The 14,273-nt window shown below is 42.0% G+C and overlaps 1 protein-coding gene and 1 long non-coding RNA gene across 4 annotated transcripts in view; one reads left to right on the forward strand and one right to left on the reverse strand.

The window, feature by feature from the left end:
- The window catches only part of LOC112670290 (amyloid beta precursor protein binding family B member 1 interacting protein), a 112,876-nt gene extending 109,903 nt beyond the window's left edge, over positions 1–2,973 (reverse strand). The window contains exon 1 of one of the 3 annotated variants that reach the window (XM_049096925.1): positions 2,920–2,973. The gene's annotated coding sequence lies outside the window, so the exon portion shown is untranslated. Of the gene's footprint in view, positions 1–2,005; positions 2,354–2,411; positions 2,621–2,919 lie in introns of those variants that run through there. The other 2 variants (XM_035713443.2, XM_025463882.3) reach the window with 2 other exon arrangements.
- The window catches only part of LOC118353986 (uncharacterized), a 43,093-nt gene continuing 31,540 nt past the window's right edge, over positions 2,721–14,273 (forward strand). Inside the window, exon 1 of the long non-coding RNA XR_004813764.2 lies at positions 2,721–2,875. This is a non-coding gene — a long non-coding RNA (uncharacterized LOC118353986). The remainder of the gene's footprint in view (positions 2,876–14,273) is intronic.

Raw genomic sequence — 14,273 nt, forward strand, 5'->3', positions numbered from 1 at the left:
GATATATAGACATATTTACATACTAAAAGTATGTTAATAAGAATTGCTCTATTTTGAGGTGAGAATTACTAAGATCATTCTATGGCCTATAAAATAAACTCATGAGGTCTTTAAAATGGAAAATATTTTGGTGTGGCAAGCTATGATATGCCAACTTAATTTATTATAAGATCTGTGGACTCACTACAAGGTTTTGGATATAAAAATAATTAAAACAAGATTTTAATTAAAAGTAAATAAAAATAATAATGCTTTTGAAAGTAGTATGGCTTATGGCTGCCTTGGTGGCTCAGTCAGCTAAGCGTCTGCCTTTGGCTCAGGTCCTGATCCCAGGGTTCTGGGATCAAGCCCCATGTCAGGCTCCCTGCTCGGCAGGGAATGTGCTTCTCCCTCTCCTCCCTGCTCCTGCTCTCTCTCACTATTTCTGTCTCTCTCTCTCAAGAAAAAAAAAAAAAAAAAAAAAAGAAAAGAAAAGAAAAAGAAAAAGAAAAGAAAGTAGTATGGTTTAAAGAAATTCAGAGCGGCATATCAAGCATAGACATTTATGGCAATAAATTTTATAAGTGATTCATTTTAATAATAAGATGAAAATATCTAGAACTTTTTTACTATAAGTTAATAAACATTTAAAAATTAGGTATTTGGTATTCATTCCTAGGATATAAAAATATAAAAAATTAATGGACACTGTATAGCCTAATGAGTATCATGTTTAAGATTTAAAGTAACTAAATCATAATATAATCCATATTATAAAGATATATTTCTTGAGAGATAATAATTGAAGAATTTTGAAATCTAATGTTGATCTGCCCAAGCCTGGGCACAACAATGCCCCACCTCAGTTTTTCAACAGATCCAAATACCAAGAAAAAACACAAATATTAGTATCACTGTGAAAATTATTAAGTACTAATAACCCAAAGATGACATTATATTTCTTAGACCTTTCACAACATACTGAACAGACAGGAAATACTACCCGGAAGAGGTTATGGAAGGTTTCTTAGCACATTTTCTGTGAATTTTGTCAGCTAGTCTTAACTATAAGACTATTTCAGTGAGGCCAGAGGGAAAATTGTCAGTGGTGGTTTATTCCAAGGGACAAAAGCTCTCTTTTCTGAAATTTCTGTTCAGAGGCCGAGAATTTAGAATGCCTCTAGGAAACCACACCTTTAGCGTTCCACAAGGGTATGTACAAGAAATACCTTCCCAGAAGAAAAATAAGAGGTGCAGGGGGTCAAGGGTTCAGGGCGACTCCTGGATATCAGGACATCCTAGTTAGTTTCTTTCGTGCTACAAAATGGCACTCTGGCCATTCGCTCCAAGCCAAATTATGAGACTAACTCCTGGTGTCCAAATCGTTCCTCTATCTTATTTTTTTTAAAGGTTCATTCATTCATTCATTCATTCAAGACACAGAGAGAGAGGCAGACACAGGCAGAGGGAGAAGCAGGCTCCCTGCAGGGAGCCCGATGCGGGACTCGATGCCAGGACCCCGGGATCACCACCTGAGCCGAAGGCAGACAGACGCTCAACCACTGAGCCACCCAGGCGTCGTCCCCCTCTATCTTATTTTAAAACGAAAAGGAGTATCACTAGTAAAGACTTTTTTTTTTTTTTTTAAGAAAAAGAAGATACGGTTGTCCAAAAGTTTTAAACTCAGGAAACACCCTAAGATACGTCAGACTGCGATCGTCAATCTCAAATTCTCACACGACCGGCCCTGGATGTACGGTGCCCTAGAGCGCCCCCCGGAATTCCTCCGGAGGGGTCAGTCGGGGCTCCTGGGCCGCCAGACAGGCGAGGGTTCGGCCACTTCTCCATCCACCTCCGAAGCAGCTTTGGGCGCAGCGGGGATCCCGGGGCCGCGCGTCCCCCCGAGGGCCGGGCCGGGCGGGGCGCGCGAGTCCTCCGGGCCACGGCCGGGAGCTGGGTCGGACCCGGGGTCAGACGCAGACCCGCGGGAGACACCGGCCCTCGGGGCCCCCGCCGGGCCGCTTACCTTGACGGCTCCCGGGGCCTCGGCTGGGGCGGGCGCGGGCGCGGCGCGGCGCGGCAGCCGCGGGGCAGGCGAAGCGCACACTGGGCGGCGCCCGGCTCAGGTCGGCGGCGCTGGAGGAAGTGGTGTCGGCCCTGCCCTCCCCGCGCAGCGCGCCGCCGTGTGGCGCCCCCGCGGGGGGACGTGTGGAGGAGGGCTCCTGCGCCTCGGGGGCTGCTGCTTTCCCAGCTCCCGGCTCCGAGCCGCATGTCCCCCGGCCCTCCCCCTCCTCGCCACGCCCTTGAAGGAGGGGGGGGGGGAAGTTCTTGGTTTTCTAAGTTCTGGGAGAAGCTGGGCCTTCCCGCCTGACCCCTCCCCTCCGCGCGCCCCCTTCTCTCCGAGCGTTCGTTCCCTCGCTCAGCGATCCTGCCTCGTCACTCGGTCCACCCGTGGCTGAGGGATGTGGGGCCACACGACGGCTCCGCAGAAGCCCGACACCCTGAGCGCTGTTGCAACGGTCGGCCTAAGTGTTTGCTTCAAGCCCTTCCGCGCTTCCTCTTTCGGGAGGGTTGAGCAAAGCCGGATCTCCGCGGCGCGCAGCCCACCCTTGGGGGCCTCGGCGCCCGCGTGCCGAGCGCGGACCTCGCCCCGCGCGTGCGCGCAGCTGCCTGGCTCGCCACGCCGCGGGGATGCGCTCCGGCCGGGTGACGCGGCGCGGCTGTCCGAGGTCAGCGATCGGGTGGGTGGGGAAGGGCGCGCTCGGTCCGGGCCATTTCTCAACTGTCGGATTGGCCAACCCCCCTGAAGCTTAACGACACTGAGTTGGCCGGCGAGGCCGTGAAGAAACAGGCACTCGCTGGCGCACACCGCTGCCCGTGGAAACCCAAAAATCCGGTGATCCCCGCGGAGGCGAACTCAGCAATAGCTATTAAACTCACATATGCAGTTATCCTTTGATCCAGAAATCCCACTTCTCAGAATGTATTAGGGTGATAGGAGTGGTGACACGGAGTTTTGCATATATACCCACGCCCATTCTCGGCCGCATGATTTGTAATAGCACAGCACTGACTGGAAGTAACCGGAGGCTGCTCAGAGGGAGGGGGGCCTCCTGAGAGAATGAGGGGAGATCTGAAAATATAGAAGTTAAAAGCAGGATTTGTAAATGTGGTTGAATCCAGCTCCTCTTCCCCTATACATACAGCTGTGTCTTTTAGGGCTTATGTGTGGGGAAGGGGGTGGAGAAGACAAAGACATATGCGAGGCACAAAGTAGGTAAATTAAGATAGTTCAATCATTTAATGAAAAAAAAAATTTAAGTATTTTATTTATTCGTGAGAGACAGAGAAAGAGAGAGAGAGAGAGAGAGAGGCAGAGACATAGGCAGAGGAAGAAGCATGCTCCCGGTAGGGAGCCCCGTGGGGGACTCGTCGTCCAGGATCATGGCCTGGTCCCAAGGCAGACACTCAACTGCTTAGCCACCCAGGCATCCCTTAACGAAAAACTATTAAACACCTACTCATCTAGGGACAATGGAAATAGTTATGGAGAAAACAATTCCCTGCTCTCCTGGATAGTACTTTCTAGTTGGGAGACAGCAAATTAATATATTTTTTAAAGATTTAATTTATTTATTCATGATAGACACACACAGAGAGAGGCAGAGACATAGGCAGAGGGAGAAGCAGGCTCTGTGCAAGAAGCCCAATGTGGGAATTGATCCTGTAACTTGGGGATCATGCCCTGAGCCAAAGGCAGATGCTCAACCACTGAGCCACCCATGTGTCTCTGCAAATTAATATTTAACTCATGAGTGACATAAGTATTTTGGAGGGAATTAAAAGGTGGGAGTGATGGTAGTGGGGATGGAGCTGTTGTTATTAATTAGGATCATCAAGGAAGATCTTTCTGATATGTGTCACTTGAGCCAGACCTAAATGACTTGAGAAATTAATTAATGTGGATTTTTGAGTGCGAATGTTCAAGGGCTCTGGGTTAAGAGGGTACTTGGGATGCTGGGAGAACAGCAAAGTAGCTAATACGGCTAGAGGAGAACGAGGGGACAGGTGGTATGTGACATCAAAGAGGAAATTGTGGACAGATCATGTGTGGCCTTTCTGGTTGTGGTAGGGACTTCACTGTGAGATAGGAAGCCATTAAAAAGTTGTAGAAAGTAATAGTACTGTATAGAAAGCCAGGGCAAGCAATAGAGTGACTTTCATAAGAGAGGAAGAATGGGCAGGCAATGCCCCTTTGAAAAAGTAATGAAAAGGGGCAGCCCTTCAGAGATTTGGAAAAACATTTCAAGGGAAGGAAGAGCAAGAAAAGCCTTGAGATAGGACCATACAAGGCTAGAAAGAAGGCCAGTGTGACTAGCATATAGCAAAAAAATAAGGCAGTGGTAGAGGATGGGGACAGAGAGGTAAGTGGACCAGATCAGGCAGGGCTTTGGGGTCAGCCTTGAGGACTTTGGGTTTTATTCTGATTGCAATGAAGAGCTATTGGAAAGTTTTTAGGAAGTACGTGGTCTGATTTATGCTGTATGGCATCATGCTGGTTGGTGATTGGAAATAGATCAAATGGGGCAAGGGCAAGACAAAGGGCAATGAGAGATTACTCAGTAGGCTGTAGCAATAGCCATTCAGGTGAAAGATGGTGGTGGCTTTAGTTAGTATTCTAATAGTGGGGATGATGGGAAGAGTTTGGATTCAAGACACAACTTCAGAGCAGAACCAACAGTGTTTGCTAATGGGCTGTTGCAGGAGTGGGGGAGTAGCAGAGTGGCAGAGTGGCAGAAGGGATTAGGAATTGACTGTGAACCGGTGTGGCTGGAAGTCCTGAGAGCTCTAGCGTGAGGCAAGGCTAGACAGAGAAAGGTCAGTAGGGACAAACCGTGTAAAACCATGAAAACCATGTTGAAGATTGTTTTCTCATCCTAAAAACAATGAGATTGTGTTAAAGAATATTTTAAGCTGGCAGGATTTGTATTTTAGGAAAATCACTCTGGCTATAATTGGGGAATTGATCAGATGAGGAGAAGAATGGGTGCAGTAAGATTTCTGAGCTAGGCTGGGTGAGACATTATAATGGTTTGGACTAGATTGGTGACAGTGGAAATGGAAGGAATTGGTGGACCTGAGAGATATTTACAAGGTAGTTGATAGGAGGCTGTGATGACTGGATGTGGACAGAGTGAGGAAGAGGGACGAGCCAAGGATGCCAATTAAGATTCAGGCTTAGAGATAGTGAGTTTTATTTTGACAAATTGTTGACAAGCCTCTGAGACATGCAAGTGGAGACCTCACGTAGAGAGATATATAAGGGTCTGATGCTCAGAAGATGGTTTAGAGTTAGAAATACAGTTTGGGTAATCCACCTATAGGTGGCTATTGAGATGGTTTAGAGAGAAGTGAGTGGGATGAGAGAATGACCCAAGGCTAAGCCTTAAAGAACGTCACCATCAAAGTAGAAGAAGCTTCAGCTTGCAAAGGAGACAGAGGAAGAGCTCTAATGGAGTAGGAGGCAAACCAGGAGAAGGTAGCGTGGAAGTCTCAAGAGTGGGGGTGCTTACCCGTGTCTGGAGATGTTAAGAGTAATGTAAGATGAAGATCAAGATGTGCCCATTAACTTGAGCCTTATTAATGACCACAGAGACCTATTTTATTTATTGTATTTAAATTCAATTAACATATAGTGTATTACTAGTTTCAGAGGTAGAGTTCGTCAGTCGCATATAATACCCACTGCTCATTACATCAAGTGCCCTCCTTAATGCCCATCACTCAGTTACCCCATCTTCTCCCAGCATCCACCTCCCCTCCAGCAACCCTCAGTTTATTTCCTATAGTTAAGAGTCTCATGGTTTGTTTGTCTCCCTCTCTGATTTTGTCTTGTTTTATTTTTCCCTCCCTTCCCCTATGATACCACAGAGACTTATTTTAAATAGCATGTTAGGGCTGGAAGCCAGATGGGTTGAGGAGTAAATAAGGAGAAAGGAATGAAGACTGTGAGCAAAATAACCCTTCTGAATAGTTGTGTGTAAAGAGGAGAAGGATAGCAAGGTAGAATGTCAGGCATGTGAAACTGAGGAAGATTTTATTGTTGTTTAAATGGTTTTCAAGCAGGAAGAATCCAGATGAGAGGAGGGGTTAAATATTAAAGACAGAGTAGAGATAATTGATGGTGGAAAGTTCTTATGTTTTTTTTCCCTAGTAATTGAAGTATAGTTTACATATAATATTATGTTAGTTTCGGGTGTACAACCCAGTGATTTGACAATTATATACATTATGAAATGCTCACCAAGGTAAGCGTAGTTACCCCCATTACTGTACAAAATTATTGCAATGTTAATGATTATATTTCCCATGCTGTACTTTTCTCCGTATGACTTAATTTATAATTGAAAGTTTGTAGCTCTTAATTCTCTTTAGTGATTTTGCTTAGCCCCACCCTCCTCATCTCTGACAACCACCTGTTTTGTTTTCTGTATTTATGAGTCTGTTTCTGGTTTTTGTTTGTTCATTTATTTTGTTTTTTAGGTTCCACATATAAGGGATATCATATGATATTTGTCTTTCTTTTTGGACTTACTATCCTTACCATAATACTCTCTATGTCCATCTGTGTTATTGCAAATGGCAAGATTTCATTCTTTTTTACAGTTGAGTAATATTCTATTATGTATACATAATATATGTTATACTATATATATATATATATATATATATATATATATATATGCCATATCTTCTTAATCCACTTATTGATGGACATTTAGGTTGCTTCCATGTCATGGTCATTGTAAATAATGTTGCAGTAAGCATAGGGATGCACATATCTTTTCAAATTAGTGTTTACATTTTCAGCTGGTAAATACTCAGAAGCCAAATTACTGGATCATATGGTATTTCTTTTTTTCATTTCTTGAGAAATCTCCATACTGTTTTACAGACTGGCTGCATGAATTTGCATCCTTACCACCAACACACAAGGGTTCCCTATTCTCCACATCCTCACCAACACATTTATTTCTGTCTTTTTGATACTAGCCATTCTGACAGGTGTGAGGTGATATGTCATCGTTGTTTTGATTTGCATTTCCCCAATGATTAGTGACATTGAGCATCTTTTCATGTGTCTGTTGGCCATTTGTTTGTTTTCTTTGGAAAATGTCAATTCAGGTCTTCTGCCCATTTTTTTAAAAAGATTTTATTTATTTATTCATAGAGACACAGACAGAGAGAGAGAGAGAGAGGCAGAGACACAGGCAGAGGGAGAAGCAGGCTCCATGCAGGGAGCCCAACATGGGACTCCATCCGGGTCTCCGGGATCACGCTCTGGACTGAAGGTGGTGCTAAACCACTGAGCTACCCGGGCTGCCTTCTTCTGCCCATTTTTATTTTTTTAATTTTTTTCTGCCCATTTTTAAATTGCATTATTTATTTTATTGGTGTTGAGTTGTATGATTCTTATATATTTTGGATATTCTTTATCATATATATCATTTACAAATATCTTCTTCCATTCAGTAGGTTGCCTTTTGGTTTTGTCAATGGCTTCCTTCTCTGTGCAAAAGCTTTTGGTTTGATGTAGTTCCAATAGTTTATTTTTCATTTTGTTTCCTTTGCCTGGGGAAGCAAATCCAGAAAAATAATGCTATGGTCAGTGTCCAAGAGTTTATTTTTATTCTATGTTTTCTTCTAGGAGTTTTATGGTTTCAGGTCTCACACTTAGGTCTTTAGTTCATTTTATTTTTGTGTACAATGTAAGAAAGTGAGCCAGTTTTTTTTTTTTTTCCATGTGGCTGTCCAGTTTTCCTGCCACCATTTACTGAAGAGGCTCTTTTTGTCCCATTGTATATTTTTGGGTACTTAAATAAGTTAAAATAAGAAAAGTAAGATTTCCTGTATTTTACCAGAAAGGAAGAAGACTGCGTTTAGAGTAGATGAGAATTTTCTTCTTTTTGATAGCTGTGAGATAAGGAAATTCTAATTTGAAACCTCTATTTTCTTTTGTAAGGTAAGAAAAGAAATAATCTTCCGCTGGGAGATAGAAGGGACTATCAAATGGATTATCATAGATTAGGGAAACGAGAAAATTTGACAAGGTCATTGGAGAGAAGGGAGAATGAGTTGACCAGAAAAATTTAATGAAATTTCCAGGCAGTATGAGAATCTATTTGAAATTGACAATGATGGTGTAAGCAATCTGCTCCATCATGTGACTTTCCTGCAAGACTAGGTTCCCTAGGCTTGGAGAAAGTTTAGCTGTGATGGGTAAGGATGGATTATTGTGTTCGGAAAGTAGGTAGATTAAATTTTGCTTCTGGATGTATCAAGATTATGGGTGCTCACGATGTCCAGAATGTGACCGTGGGCCTCCATGGCTGAAGTGATCAAGGAAATGAGAGGCCAAGGGGTTACGTATATCACCCCAGTTACACCTTGACCTAACTTTTTTATGCGAAATGATTGTGCTTACTATTCTACCTTTTATAACTTTGAGTCATCCAGGATTAGGGTGGCTCAGAATTTACTGTTGAGACTGAGCCTCTTCTGAGAGTACCAAAATGCTAACTGAATGAGAATGGCAAGAAACAAGTGTGATACATGACTCTTCCAGACAAACAATGATGACAAGATTTAAAGTCGTCATTAAGAAAGACTGAGATTCAGGTGTCAGGGTTTCAAAATGAGAGAGCAGGACTGACTGTGATTTTTGGAGATGACAGATCTGCAATGGTAGACAGAGAGTTTACCCAAATGGTCTGAGCCTCAAGAGAAATCAGTTTGCTTTTTGCTTTCTTTTCCTTTCAATAAAAGGAGGAGCCATTAAAGGTCTTCCAGTAGTAGTGGGGAAGCTTCACCTTCTAAACTGAAGGAACATGGAGTGTGAGAGAATAAACTACTTTTCCTTGAGAAAGCTACAATGAAAATGCCAAGTTAAAGTTCCAGAACAGAGGAGCACTCTAGAAATTGCCCCATGGTACAGGAGTGGCAGTGAGAGAGTTTGGGATGTGGGGAAGACAAGGGCTGAATGAATCACAGGTGAGGAAGAAGAGAATATCATGGGATGATAGTATGGAAGAAATTTCTCCTGGTGATCTCTTTGCAGAGGGACTAGTGAAGCAGTCTCCCTGGAGTATCCTACAGAGCATGGTAGTGGCTAGAGAACATGGACTCTGGCACCATAGAAGAACTTAAGTTTAAATTGAGGTGGATTTTAACTGTGTCTTACTACCTTACTGTTTTGGCATGTCCATCAAGTCCAACATGTATTTTGGCCCGTTTCCCTCTGGCTAAAGAGCATTCAGCTTCTGGTAAGGGAATTAAGATTTCTGCCACTTTTGGGAGGGGGGTATGTTTCCCTTTGGCTTAACAATTCATAAAGCTTTGCCTGTTAATTCTATGTGGATTACCCTTAATTATAGGGAATATTTGCTTCTGATTTAGATACATAACTTTTACACTATCTGCAATCCATTTTCCAAAGATGGCATGACCCTATGTCCCTTCCCCATCAAGAGGTGGAGTCCATTTCTCTCCCTCCCCCTTGAATGTGGGTGGGTTCTGTGACTGTTCTGATCAATCGAAGATAGCAGAAGTGATGGTGGGCTTAGCACCTACCGGCTGGGAGCATCATTTCCTACCTCTTTCAGCCCTGAACACTCATGAAGCAGCCTACTCTATCGGAGAGACAGGCCACATAAAGAAGAGAGGCCACCTTAGACATGAGGTGAAGATGCTATCTTGGACACCCAGCCCCATCAAACCTTCAGAAGATTCGAGCCCAAATTACCTAAATGCAGCTACACCAGAGAGCATAGAGAACCAACCAGATGAGCTGAATCAACCTACAGATTCCTGAGAGATAATGAGACATAGCTGTGTTAAGCCTCTAAGTTTTGATTTGTTAAAGCAATAGATACTCAAGACATCTTGAGTACCTCTGTGCCTCATGTTTCTGTCGTAGTAAAGCTTCTGTGCTTTTCCTTTTAAAATATTAATTGAGAGGCACCTGGGTGGCTCAGTGGTTGAGCATCTGCCTTCGGCTCAGGTCGTGATCCTGGGGTCCCTCTGCCTGTGTCTCTGCCTCTCTGTGTGTATCTCATGACTAAATAAATAAATAAATAAATAGACAACAAAAATAACTGTGATTTCTATTTTAATCATAAAAATACATAATTAGTATACTACTATTAATATTTTATGTTGGTTTTATATATAGTATATGTATTTTTTCTTGCCCGTTAACAAAATGTTCCCTCTGCCTGACCTCTGACCCTCTACTTGTCTTCTGGCCACTGTTTTCAGATATCAATTTCCTGCTTTATACCCTAGTGATAGTCAGTGGGAGGAATACCAAACAGGCTGGATGGAAGAACAGCAGCAGGAGAAGGGTAGAGAAGAAAAGAGAGAGCCCAAGGAGGCTTGGGAGACGATTTTTGGTAGGAAGCTGAGAGAAAAACAGAGAGAAAGATGTCTTTGGGGACACTGCTGGGTATAAGAGGTAGAGAGTGAGAAAGAAGGGAGGAAAGTAATTTGCTTGAAGATTAAACTTGGATGGTTTCTTTGCATCCACACTGCAGAGGCTATGCCTATGGGAGTCCAGTGGTAGGTTACTCAATAAACATTAAGATCTTTGAAATACTGATTATATATATATATATACACACTGTATCGTCCCAGAGCATATGTCTGTAAAGCAGCGATCATGGCTACCCATGGCATAAGTCAAAGGAAGTTCCTGGAGAGAAGCTCTGAGAGCTCACTCAACTCAGACAGGAAGTACAGTTGGGCCACTTCAGGGACTACAGTTAGAAGTAAGGGACCACCAGGAAGTCTTTCCATCTCTTTATTACTTTTCCTTAAGTATTTTTTTATTGTGATAAAATATACATGACATTGGGGCACCTGGGTGGCTCAGTCAGTTAAGCATCTGCCTTCAGCTCATGATCCCAGGGTGCTGGGATCAAGTTCTGCATCAAGCTCCTGTTCCCCAAGAGTCTACTTCTCTCTCTCCTTCTGCCTACTGCTCCCCCTGCTTGTACTCTCTCTCTCTCTTTGACAAATAGGTAAAATCTTTAAAAAATACATACATGATATAAGTGTATCATCTTAACCATTTTCAAGTGTACCACTTAGTGGCATCAAATACAATAATAATGTTATTCCACCATTACCACCATCCTTCTCCATGGTAGTTTTCATCTTGTAAAACTGAAACTCTATACTCATTGACCACTAGCTCCCCATTCTCCCCTCCTACAGCCTCTGGCAACCATTCTACTTTCTGCCTGTTCTTCACTATCTCATGTAAGTGGGGTCATATACTTTTTTTTTAAAAAAAGATTTTATTTATTCATGAGAGACACACACACAGGGAGAGGCAAAGACACAGGCAGAGGGAGAGGCAGCTCCCCACAGAGCAGAGAGCCTGATGCAGCACTCGATCCCAGGACCCTGGGATCAAGACCTTAGCCAAAGGCAGACACTCAATCACTGAGCCACCCAGCAGCCCCAATAATATACTTTTTGAAACTGGCTTCCTTTACTTAGCATAATATCCTTAAGTTTCATTCACGCTATAGCTTAAGTCAGATTTTCCTTACTTTTTAAGGCTGAATAATATTCCATTGCATGTATATGCACATTTTGCTTATTCATGCAACTTGGGTTGCCTCCATGTTTTAGCTTCTGTTTTTTGTTTTTAAAGATCTTATTTATTTATTCATGAGAGGCACAGAGAGAAAGACCCAGAGACATAGGCAGAGGGAAAAGCAGGCTCCCTACAGGGAGACTGATTCAGGACTTGATCCCAAGACCCCAGGATCATGCCCTGAGCCTAAGGCAGATACTCAACCACTGAGCCACCCAGGTGTCTCAATGTACAAAATTTTTAACTTTTCTGCAGAGTCCAGTATATGTATCTTTTATTTGGTTGCCTGTATCTTTGGTGTCATAACTAAGAAGTCATTGTGAAATCCAATGTTGTGAAGATTTTACACTATGCTTTCTTCTGAAGTTTCCTGGTTTTAGGTCTTACATTTAAGTTTTGGATACATTTTGAGTTAATATTTGTTTATGTTGTTAGGCAAGGGTCAAATTTTATTTTTTTTACATGTGGATATCCAGCTTTCCCAGCACCACTTGTTGAAGACTGTCCTTTACTCGTGTTATGGTCTTGGTAGCCTTGTCAAAGATCATTTGATCATATGTGAGAGTTTGTTTTTGGGTTCTCTATTCTATTCCATTGCTCTGTATGTCAGTCTTTATGCTGGTACTACACTGTTTTGATTTCTATAGCTTTGTAGTAAGTTTTGAAATCAGGAAGTGTGTGTCCTCCAACTTTGTTCTTTTTTAAGATTGTTCTGTCTATTATATATGAATTTTAGGATGGGGTTTTTCTATTTCTACAAAGAATCTGTAGAGTGCTTTGGGCAGTATTGACATTTTAACAATATTAAGTCTTCTAATCCATGAACATGGGATTTGATTCCATTTATTTATAATTCTTTAATTTCTTTAAGCAGCGTTTTGTGGCTTTCATTGTACAAGTCCTTCAACTCTTGGTTAATTCCTTAAATTTCTTTCTTTCTTTCTTTCTTTCTTTCTTTCTTTCTTTCTTTCTTTCTTTCTTTTTTCTTTCTTTCTTTCTTTCTTCTTTCTTTCGAGAGTAGAAGTGAGTGGGGCAGATGGGTAGAGAGCAGAGGGAGAGGGAGAGAGAGAGAGTCTCAAGCAGTCTCCCTGCCAAGGGAAGAGCCCAACTCAGGGCTTTGTCTCATGATCCTGATCATGACCTGTGCCAAAATCAGAGTCAGCGGCTTAACCAAATGAGCCACCCAGGTGTCTCAATACTTTATTCTTTTTGATGCTATTGTAGAATTATTTTCATAATTTCCTTTTCAGATGGTTGTTTGTAGAAATGCAACTGATTTTTACATGTTAACTTTGTGTCCTGCTAGTTTGCTGAATTCATTTATTAATTTGAACAGTTTTTTATTTGTTTGTTTATTTTGGTGTGGAATCTTTAGGGTTTTCTATAGAGGAGATCATATCATCTGCAAACAGAAATAATTTTACTTTCTCCTTTCCAATTAAGATTCTTCTTATTTCTTTTTCATGCCTAATTGTTCTGGATAGAACTTCTGGTAATTGTGTTGAATAAAAATAGTGAGAGTGCACATCCTTGTCTTGTTCTTAATCTTAGAGAAAACACTTTCAGTCCTTCACCATTGAGTTTGATTTTTGCTGTGGGTTTTTCAGATATGATTGTTATATATTAGGTTGAGTAGTTTCCTTCTATTCCTAATTTCTTAAGAATTTTTATCATGACAGGATGTTAAGTTTTGTCAAATGCATTTTCTCTATCCATTGAAACGATCATGTGTTTTTTCTTTTCCTTCATTCTGTTAATGTGGTATATATTATATCAGTTGATTTTCATATGCTGAACTCCCCTTGCATTCTAGGAATAAATTCCACTTGATCATGGTGCTTAATCCTTCCAACATGCTGCTGAATTTTATTTGCTAGTATTTTGTTGATTTCATTTCTCTTTTTGTACTCATATGGTTTATGTCTAATATTCTCTACCTAACTGCTTTTTTTCTTCTTTTTCTGTAAATTAACTTTTTTGCCCTACCTCACATATGACCACTCCTTGGAGTAGCTCCCCTGGACTCCAGACTCTGAGAGATATCCATGCAGAAAGTTTGTTGAGAACGATTTTAGAAATGAGGCTTGTAAATGAGTGAGGGAAGAGGGATTGAGAGAGAGAGAAACTAACTACGGTATATTGGCAACAAAAGCCTTAGCCAATTATACAGAGAGCTCTAGGCAAAGGAGACAGGACCTTTGCTTGCCCCATATTAACCAGCCATTGGATACTGACTGTCTTTGGGGAGGAGGGGATGCCCTTAAACAGAGCAGCTCTTTTTGGTCAAGGGCAGTTTCTGGAGAAGGATTCAGATATGAGCAGTGAGCAGCTACCACTACTGTAAAGGGAATATGAACCTTGGGCATCGTAATCCAGATTGACCTCATGTCCCATCTCAAATACCAACTGGAACTGAAGAGAGTCCTTATGTTCCACTTTAAAATTCCTGGGAGCTAGAATCTGATTTGCCATGTTTGATTTGTTATCTTCTGATCAGCTCTGGCTCTGGAAGTGAGTTTATGAGGTATATTATCTCCTGGGATCTAACTGATAAATGTTTGCTAGTATCCAATTATCAAAACAGCTATAATTTGTCTTTGATTGTAAGTGCTGATAAGTAAAGATTTAGTAT

Source organism: Canis lupus, chromosome 2, assembly GCF_003254725.2.
Source record: "Canis lupus dingo isolate Sandy chromosome 2, ASM325472v2, whole genome shotgun sequence".
NCBI classification, from domain to species: domain Eukaryota; kingdom Metazoa; phylum Chordata; class Mammalia; order Carnivora; family Canidae; genus Canis; species Canis lupus.